This window comes from Aquarana catesbeiana, linkage group LG01, assembly GCF_042186555.1.
Source record: "Aquarana catesbeiana isolate 2022-GZ linkage group LG01, ASM4218655v1, whole genome shotgun sequence".
Taxonomy (NCBI): Eukaryota; Metazoa; Chordata; class Amphibia; order Anura; family Ranidae; genus Aquarana; species Aquarana catesbeiana.
Window position 1 is genome coordinate 525,189,247 of NC_133324.1, and position 10,168 is coordinate 525,199,414.

The window sequence follows — 10,168 nt, forward strand, 5'->3', positions numbered from 1 at the left end:
GGGGATAATATCAAGGGACTGGTATGGGGAGTCCTAAGGATAAATTAAAAAATGACTGCCATATTGAAACTTCTGTCATATAATGTAAGGGGATTGCGTTCACAAAATAAGAGAAGGCGCCTCTGGGTGGAAGTGCAGCACCATGGGGCCGATGTTATCTTCTTACAAGAGACCCACTTTAGGGGCAGTTCTAACCCCAGTTTACCCCAGAATACAATGAATCAATGGTACCATGCAGTGTCACCAATTGCAAGGTCAAGAGGGGTTACAATTGCGTTTAAGAAGTCCTGCCCATGGAAAACGGAGACCTTGCAAAGAGATCCAGAAGGACGTTTCCTATTTGTGAAGGGTACACTGCATGGGGTACGATATACCTTTGCATCGATTATATGCACCTAATGAAGGGTCTGTTCATTTTTTGGTTAGAACATTTAGAAAATTGGAAGAATTCAGAGAAGGATGTTTAATGGTGGGCGGGGACTTTAATATGGTGCTGGATCCAAGTATAGATACTTCAACGGGTAGAACCGCCCTGTCCTTCAGAGCCATAAAACAGGTTAAGCAAATTCTACGTTCCCAACACCTTGTAGATAGCTGGCGAGTTCTGCATATGGGGATTAAGGACTTTAGTTACTACTCTAAAACTCACGATATGTACTCACGGTTGGACCTTTTCTTGGTGGACCAATTTTATTTAGAGAATGTCCTCGCGAGTACAATTGAACCTGATGACGCATACTATGATGCGAAACGCGTAGAGGCTGCTTGGAGTTTTTTGTACCCACGTGATCGGGAACGGTCGTGGTTGGTGAGGACGCGAACGGATACGAGGGGTGGAACACAAGCGGAACACGGAGGTCGCACAGCACACATAGGCGAACCAGGCTATAGTTCCTACCCGTCCCTAACTGCTGGATAAGCTCTGTGCCGGCTCGAGGGCACTTGTAAATGTGAGTGCACAGTCTGTCTTTGTTTTTACACAATAAATAGTTTTAAAACGTTATTGTGCGATGATCGTTTTATCCATATTTCATATGAGGAACAATAAGGTCCAATGATAGCCGTTGAAGAGGTTTTTTCCCTAAGTGGAGTGGTTATCCCATGAATGAACCAAAGGTGTAATATCAAAGAAATATCTGGTGAGTGGCCAATCTCACAGGTGGTGGTGGAGCACACAGTCACTTTATGTATATTGAAGGAACACAGGAGCACGCCAATCACGGCAATTGATAGAAGATTTGCAAGCATATATCTGGGGACTCTGTTACATATGTGATATATGTCATCGGATTGTTTATATGATTTTGGTCTAATGTGTTGTATTTAAGATGAGGTTTTCAAATAATAGGTAGGGTATATGAATATTGTAAAGGGTGTATAGATGGGAGTAGCGCATTCACACACAAAAAACAACACAATTGAACCTATAACTATGTCAGATCATGCCCCAATAACCCTGACCCTTCGTCCAATTCAAATGGGTCGTCTAGAGCGAACGTGGCTTTTGAACGAGTCATTGTTGGATAAGGAGGAAATAGTGGAGAAGTTAGGTATTAAAATAAAAGAATATTTTGAAATAAATAAGACAGAGGAAGTGTCAGATCAAGTGGTATGGGAGGCCCATAAAACATTTATCAGAGGGGACCTGATTGCTTATGGATCATATATAAAGAAAGAAGGTAAAAGAGAGATAAATGAATTATTAGAGAAGATTAGTGTTTTGGAGATGAGATAAGAAAAATCTTGACCCCGTGGATAGCAGGCACTTGGAGAGCTTGCGAGTAGAGCTCTCACAGTGCCTTGAGCGAAGAGTAAAAAATAAAACTAGGTTTTTTGCGAATAGATCATATGAACAGGGAAATAAGTGTGGACAGCTATTGGCTAAACAACTTAAAAAACAACAAGACTCTAGACATGTACACAGTTTATCAGTTCAAGGTAAGAAGGTAATTGAAACGAAAGCCATAGCGGCAGAATTTGGTAATTTTTATGAGGCGTTATATAATACTTCCAAGACAGATCCACCGGGAATAGGGGACGGAGAGAGATATGGTAGGAAGGAGATATGGGACTATATTGAAGAAGCCTCTATGCCTATGCTACCCAGAACAATCATAGACGAAACTGAACGTCCAATCACAGTAGAGGAGCTGAGTAAAGCGATAGCAACGCTACCACTGGTAAAGAGTCCAGGGCCGGATGGGTTGACGAACTTGTACTATAAAAAATTTCTTCCAGTATTAGTAAAACCACTAACTATTTTAACTCAATTAGTGCCTCTAACCCACTACCGCCAGAAGCACTTCTGGCGTACATAACGGTACTGCCAAAAGATGGGAAAGACCCCCAAATCTGCGCAAATTACAGGCCTATCTCTCTGCTTAACTCGGACACTAAACTGTTAGCAAAGATCTTGGCCCTGAGGCTTCAAGAACATATTGGAGACTTAGTTCATCCGGACCAGATGGGGTTCATGAGGGGACGTGAGGCGAGGGTTATAACTACTCGTGCGCTTCACGTTCTTCATTGGACGCAGTTTGGCCCGGACAGAGCCCCAAGGATCATTCTGTCAATGGATGCCGAAAAGGCGTTTGACAGAGTGAATTGGGGCTTTATGGGAGAGGTACTGGGGAGGATAGGCCTGGGGGAACGAATGATGGGATGGATTATGTCCCTGTATGCAGAACCAAGAGCAAGGATCAAGGTCAATGGCACATTATTAGATTGCTTTAACATACGAAATGGCACTAGGCAAGGGGTGCCCATTATCCCCTTTGATATTTGCAATAATAATGGAGCCATTTCTACATAAAATCAGGAATAATAGGGAGATAACTGGGACGTGCATAGGCCCTGTGGAACATAAGGTAGCAGCATATGCGGATGATCTCCTTTTTTTCTCTCCGCCCCACAGACATCTATAGCTGCACTTATGGTAGAAGTACAAAAATTTGGTATTGTATCTAATTTTAAAATTAATTTTGAGAAGTCGGTCATCCTCCCTAGCCATGTTCCGGCAGCAATGGAAAGGTCATTGAGAGGTATGTACCCATTTGTCTGGAATAGAGAGTCTCTAGTGTACTTGGGGGTACATATTAGTGCAGACCAGAAACTACTGTATGAACTTAATTATGGCTCATTATTGAAAGAAATAACAGAAGAGTTAAAAAAATGGAAGGGTAAATACTTGACTTGGTTCGGGAGAATTAGTGCTATAAAAATGAGTATATTACTCAGAATAATATATGTACTGCGCACTGTGCCAATCAGGTTACCGGAGACCCGATTCAGACAGGTGCATAGGTTGTTCGTGGCCTTTGTATGGAATGATAAGAGACCTAGATTGGCCTATGATATCCTGAGAAGGAATAGGGCTGAGCGGGGCCTGGGACTACCTGATATAGCATCATATTATAAGGCCATGACCCTAGTTCGGATACTGAACTGGTGCCATGACGCACAGAAAAAACTATGGGTTCAAGCAGAAATGTCAATGGCAGACAGAAATCGGGCAGGAGCACTTTGGATCCAAGGCCCTCTGAGAGGGCTTTCCCAGTGGGCGTCACCGTTAACACTGAACTCTTTGGAGGTGTGGGATAGGTTGAATAGGAGAGGTAAATATGCTCCCCAGATATCCCCTCTGGAGGGATTCCTTTGGTTCCCCCCGGGAGAGGAGATGGGGTATCTGGGGGCTTGGGGCCGGGATGGGGACACCAAGTGTGCCAAGTTTGCCCCAAGTGGAGTCCTACTACCCTTGACAGAAATGGTGTTGAGATTTGGGACGATACATCTGGCAGAGTGGAAATACCATCCAATGGCGAGTTTTTTCAATAAAATAAAGCCCTTAATAAGATCTATGAACTCACTCACTATGTTTGAAAGGCAATGTGTACAAATGCCAGAATCTAGACATATGCTATCACAAATGTATAGAGTGATTCTTAGTGGGCAGGAAGAGACAAATGAATATTTCGTAAGAGAATGGGAGAGGGAATTGGACCAGGTATGGACAAATAAACAAATTAAAAAAACGATCTTATTAACGTTTACCACTTCCATAAGTTCAAAGGTGCAAGAAATGGCATATAAGTTTCTGGTAAGATGTTACAGTACTCCAGCTAAATTAGCACAAATCTTCCCAAGTGATAGGTGCTGGAGAGGTTGTGGACAGAGGGGTACCTCTCTCCATTTGTGGTGGACATGCCCAATAATTAAGTCATTTTGGGAGTCAGTGGCCCCATGGATCGAGAGACTGACAGTAGGTCCTCTGGAGTTTAAGCCTCTACAGTACCTATTTAATGGAAAGCCGGGGCCCGTCAAAATTTATAGGGAAAGTATAACTCCGCACTTATTAAACGCAGCGAAAAAACTCATTCCGAAGTACTGGAGGCAAGTCCAGGGCCCTACAGTAATAGAATAGAGAAATGAAGTCAACTTAATAATGGAGGGGGGGGGTTGGGAGTGAGGAATGGATAGATCACTGATTAGTATTGAGAATGGAGGGAGAGGGAGGTGGGGGAGAGGAAGGAGAAAGGAGAAGGAGATTATTATAATCTTGTTTAAAAGGAAGGAAAAAGGAAAAAATTATAATACTTTTTTTTGTTTTGTTTAGGATTGATGGGATAGGTGGGGATAATTGTGGAATGATGTAATGTAATGGTGTAGTCTGTGTTTGTGGCTTGGGTGGAATGTAGGGGTATATAATGTTGTATAATTGTTGTATTTATAAAATGAAATAAAAACTTTGATTATAAAAAGAAAAATGATTCCTTATAAATCCTATAGGCGGTGCTTGGTTTTCGGGGTTCTGTTCGTGGCTAGGCTCCCAAAAAGTCTCACACGAGGTATCCCCATACTCGGGAGAAGCAGCAGAATGTATTTTGGGGTGTAATTCCACATATAACCATGGCACGTGTGAGCAATATATCATTTAGTGACAACTTTCTGTATTTTTTATGTCATTTTTCAATTGTGACAAAAAAATAAAATATTCAATGGGCTCAACATGCCTCAATTATTTCCTTGGGGTGTCTACTTTCTAAAATGGGGTCATATGGGGGGGGGGTTTGTACTGCCCTGCCATTTTAGCAGCTCAATAAATCGAACTAAAAGCTGCGAAAATTTCAAAAAATGCACCCTAGTTTGTAGACGCTATAACTTTTGCGCAGACCAAAAATTTACGCTTGACATTTTTTTAATAGCAAAAAGTAGAAAATATCAGTTTTCTAAATTTTCGGTCTTTTTCTGTCTATATCGCAAAAAATAAAAATCGCAGAGGCAATCAAATACCATCAAAAGAAAACTATTTGTGTGAAAAAAAGGACGCAAATTTTGTTTGGGTACAGCATTGCATGACCACGCAATTACCAGTTAAGCAGCGCAATGCCAAATTATAAAAAGTGCTCTGGTTATTGAGCAGCCAAATCCTCCGGGGCTGAAGTGGTTAATTTGGGATACAGTTGGGACGGACTCTGTTATATTGCAGCCATTTGCTAAAATCATTTAAGTTCATTTTTTTTCTCATTAATGTACACACAGCACCCCATATTGACAGAAAAACACAGAATTGTTGAGATTTTTGCAGATTTATGAAAAAAAGAAAAACTGAAAGATCACATGGTCCTATGTATTAAGACCCTTTGCTGTGACACTCATATTTACCTCAGGTGCTGTCCATTTCTTCTGATCATCCTTGAGATGGTTCTACACCTTCATTTGAGTCCAGCTGTGTTTGATTATACTGACTGGACTTGATTAGGAAAGCCACACACCTGTCTATATAAGACCTTACAGCTCACAGTGCATGTCAGAGCAAATGAGAATCATGAGGTCAAAAGGAACTGCATGAAGAGCTCAGAGACAGAATTGTGGCAAGGCACCGATCTGGCCAAGGTTACAAAAACATTTCTGCTGCACTTAAGGTTCCTAAGAGCACAGTGGCCTCCATAATCCTTAAATGGAAGACATTTAGGACGACCAGAACCCTTCCTAGAGCTGGCCGTCCGGCCAAACTGAGCTATCGGGGGAGGAGAGCCTTGGTTAGAGAGGTAAAGAAGAACCCAAAGATCACTGTGGCTCAGCTCCAGAGATGCAGTTGGAAGATGGGAGAAAGTTGTAGACAGTCAACCATCACTGCAGCCCTCCACCAGTCGGGGCTTTATGGCAGAGTGGGCCGACGGAAGCCTCTCAGTGCAAGACACATGAAAGCCCGCATAGAGTTTGCTAAAAAAAAACACCTGAAGGACTCCAAGATGGTGAGAAATAAGATTCTTTGGCCTGATGAGACCAAGATAGAACTTTTTGGCCTTAATTCTAAGTGGTATGTGTGGAGAAAACCAGGCACTGCTCATCACCTGTCCAATACAGTCCCAACAGTGAAGCATGGTGGTGGCAGCATCATGCTGTGGGGGTGTTTTTCAGCTGCAGGGCAGGACGGCTGGTTGCAATCAAGGGAAAGATGAATGTGGCCAAGTACAGGGATATCCTGGACGAAAACCTTCTCCAGAGTGCTCAGGACCTCAGACTGGGCCGAAGGTTTATCTTCCAACAAGACAATGACCCTAAGCACACAGCTAAAAGAACAAAGGAGTGGCTTCGCAACAACTCCCTGACTGTTCTTGAATGGCCCAGCCAGAGCCATGACTTACACCCAATTGAGCATCTCTGGAGAGACCTAAAAATGTCCACCAACATTTACCATCCAACCTGACAGAACTGGAGAGGATCTGCAAGGAGGAATGGCAGAGGATCCCCAAATCCAGGTGTGAAAAACTTGTTGCATCTTTCCCAAAAAGACTCATGGCTGTATTAGATCAAAAGGGTGCTTCTACTAAATACTGAGCAAAGGGTCTGAATACTCAGGACCATGTGATATTTCAGTTTTTCTTTTTTAATAAATCTGCAAAAATGTCAACAATTCTGTGTTTTTCTGTTAATATGGGGTGCTGTGTGTACATTAATGAGGAAAAAAAATAAACTTAAATGATTTTAGCAAATGGCTGCAATATAACAAACAGTGAAAAATTTAAGGGGGTCTGAATACTTTCGGTCCCCACTGTATTTATTATAGGAAAAAGTAAAAAATTGTTTTTTTCAAAATTGTGGCTCTTCTTTTGTTTATAGCGCAAAAAGTATAAACTGCTGAGGTGATCAAATACCACCAAAAGAAAGCTCTATTTGTGGAAAGAAAAATTGTCAGTTAAAGCGTCGCAGTGCCTGTAACGAGCCCCTCTGCTTGCTCGGTTCCACTCTCCCGACACTCCTCTGCAGCTATTGAATCAGATTGCAACGTCTGATGGTTCGGTCATCCAATGCTCCGGGATTAGAACTTCAGCTATGTGCCGTTCTAACCCAGTTGTGATAGCTCAGAACAAACACCAGGCAGGCTGTATGTAAGTTCCTGCTCATATTACTCTAACAATACAGCTGTAACCTAATTAACCTTATTAACATGAGCTAATTAACTAATCCCTTTAGACAGCCTAGATGACTCAGACATGACCTTTAGGCCAGACTGGCCATCTTGTAGTTCAGAAAATCCAATCAACATTATCACAATAGCAGAGTTAATTAACACAAACAACAATGGGGATCTAATGACTCTTAGATCCCATACTAGAGACTTATTTACAATACACATTTTAGCAGACAACAGACAGGTAGCTGGAATTGATGACATTAGAATTTAACAGTAGGAGTCCCAACGGTATGAATCAAGTCACTATTCCAATATGGCAAATCAAGGGTCCCCAGAGTCTGTGTGTCCTGGGGGACCAGGACCCGAATCCACAGTAATACCGCCTCAAGGGTCCCCAGGCATACAGCTCACAAAGAGCACTGTTCCCCCAAATGTCAGGGCCCACGATCGATCGGCAAGAGGCTAGCATACAGTCCCCTCTAAAAGTCTCTCTCCCAGCTAGGTCTGTCACATTTTTCCCCTTTCGGCAGGAGACTAACACAGGAGGAGACCCCAGACGGGTTGACTCCGAAGTTAGTCAGTAGTTCCAGTCCTCTAATGCCTGTACCCACACAGTACCCCAAACAAATTGTTCCAAACAGAGTATTACTCACCCAGCCAACCTCTGCCTCTCTCAGAGAACATATCTGCCGCTGGGGAGAGGCCTGGACTGGCCCTTCTCCCTGGAGTCCTTTCTGCCGCTGGAGAGAAGACAGGGTGTCTGGGCTAACTCCGTCATGCTGTTGGGGATCTGGGCCGACTGCCCAGCATCCCTGAGGTATATAGGTGGAGACTGAAGTCCCATCCACCTTCACAGGAAATCCATCCTCTGTAAGTTGAGGGCAGAGGCTGGCAGTACTCGGCCCTGTTGCCAGCTCTTCTGCTGGAAACCCCACACCATCTGCTCCGGCTAGCTGTTGGGGAGGGACGACAAACACCTCCTCTCCCTTCTCCCCCTGTATCCTGATCTGCTGCTGGGAAGTGACCACCGCCTTCTCACCCTGAGCCTCTGGAACCGACACAGGTGTAGGGCAGAGATCTTGGACCCTCTGTCCGGTTGCCAGCGCTTCAGCTGGGGAAGTTCCTTGTAACTTCACAGATACTTCTGTTGGTGCTGGGCAGAGCACAGTGAAGTTTGGCCCTAATAACAGCTCTTCTTCTGCTGGAGGCTCACCAGGTTGTTCTTCCTCAGCAGAAAAGTCTATCAAATCCCCTGTCTCTGCAACTGGTGTCTGGGGATAAAGGTTCACCATCTCCTCTCCGTAGAACCCAGAAGATGCTATCAGTGCTGGGCAGAGGTTAGCAGAGCTCTGCCCTGTTGTCAGCACTTCAGCTTTGGGGATAGCAATCTCCAGATTTTCCACTGCCGATTCCCTGGCATTCTGTTGAACAGGCACATTCCTCCATCCAAAATCATCCAATGCAGAAACAGGTTCATCAAGGTCAGTCAGCACTTGCTGCATCCGCCATAAGACCTCCGCCTCCATAGCTGTGGGGCCAGGTTGGCAAAGCACACTGTTACTCTGCCACATTGTCAACTCTTCAGCCAGGATTTCAGAGTTGTCAACTGGTATTTCCTGATAGTCCCAGGCAAAGGGAGCACCACCCTGCTGCTGAGCAGAGTCTAACAGCTGTTTGTAGGCGATCTCCAGCTCCCATTCCTGAACGGCCAGAAACTCCAAATCTTCCTGTGCCCAGTGCACTTCTGAGACATTCAGTCTCCACTCTCTGTGCTCCATTATTTCCTCCAAACGCCACTCCCGATCACTCCCAAAGTCAGGATCCCTTGACAGCCTCCAGTATAATAATCCCAGGCCATCGTAGTCAAAGCCTTCCGTGGGGCTGTCATCCGCTGTGCACGGGCACACTTGGGCTACATACTACTGGAGGGCTCTGTAGCTCTCGTCCAACCGCATTTCTGCCCGGATCAGCCTGCTTAACTCGGCTGTCCACTCCTGGTTCGGCTGTTCCCCCAAAAACAGCATTCGCACTTCATACTGCGACCAGTACCTCACATGGATGGAGGGGAGAACTTTTCCCTGGTGTCACTGCTCACGGGCTAGCGCTTCCTTCCAGAGTTCACAGTGGATAGAATCAAACCATCCTAGCAGGACCTGCTCTGATACTGGTCCTCTGTGCTGTATCTGCTTCTCTCGCAACCTCCTTCTGAATTCCTCTTCCATGGTGGCTGGTATCTCTCCTCTCCTGCTATCTGGATCTTGGATCCAGGTGATGGTTTGGATATGTTCACGGCAAGGAAGCACGATCCCACCATTCCTTCCACGGCTCTCAAGTAAGTTTTTCAGCGTGGCTCTCCTGCAGGCTGGTTTGGAGTGTCCCAGTAACTGGGGAGCAAATCCCACTTCTGCCACCAATGTAACAAGCCCCTCTGCTCACTCGGTTCCACTCTCCCGACACTCCTTTGCAGCTATTGAATCAGATTGCAACGTCTGATGGTTCGGTCATCCAATGCTCCGGGATTAGAACTTCAGCTATGTGCCGTTCTAACCCAGTTGTGATAGCTCAGAACAAACACCAGGCAGGCTGTATGTAAGTTCAAACAGGAATCTCTCTTTATTGACAGGAATACAGTCTTTTATACAATGCTCATATTACTCTAACAATACAGCTGTAACCTAATTAACCTTATTAACATGAGCTAATTAACTAATCCCTTTAGACAGCCTAGATGACTCAGACATGACCTTTAGG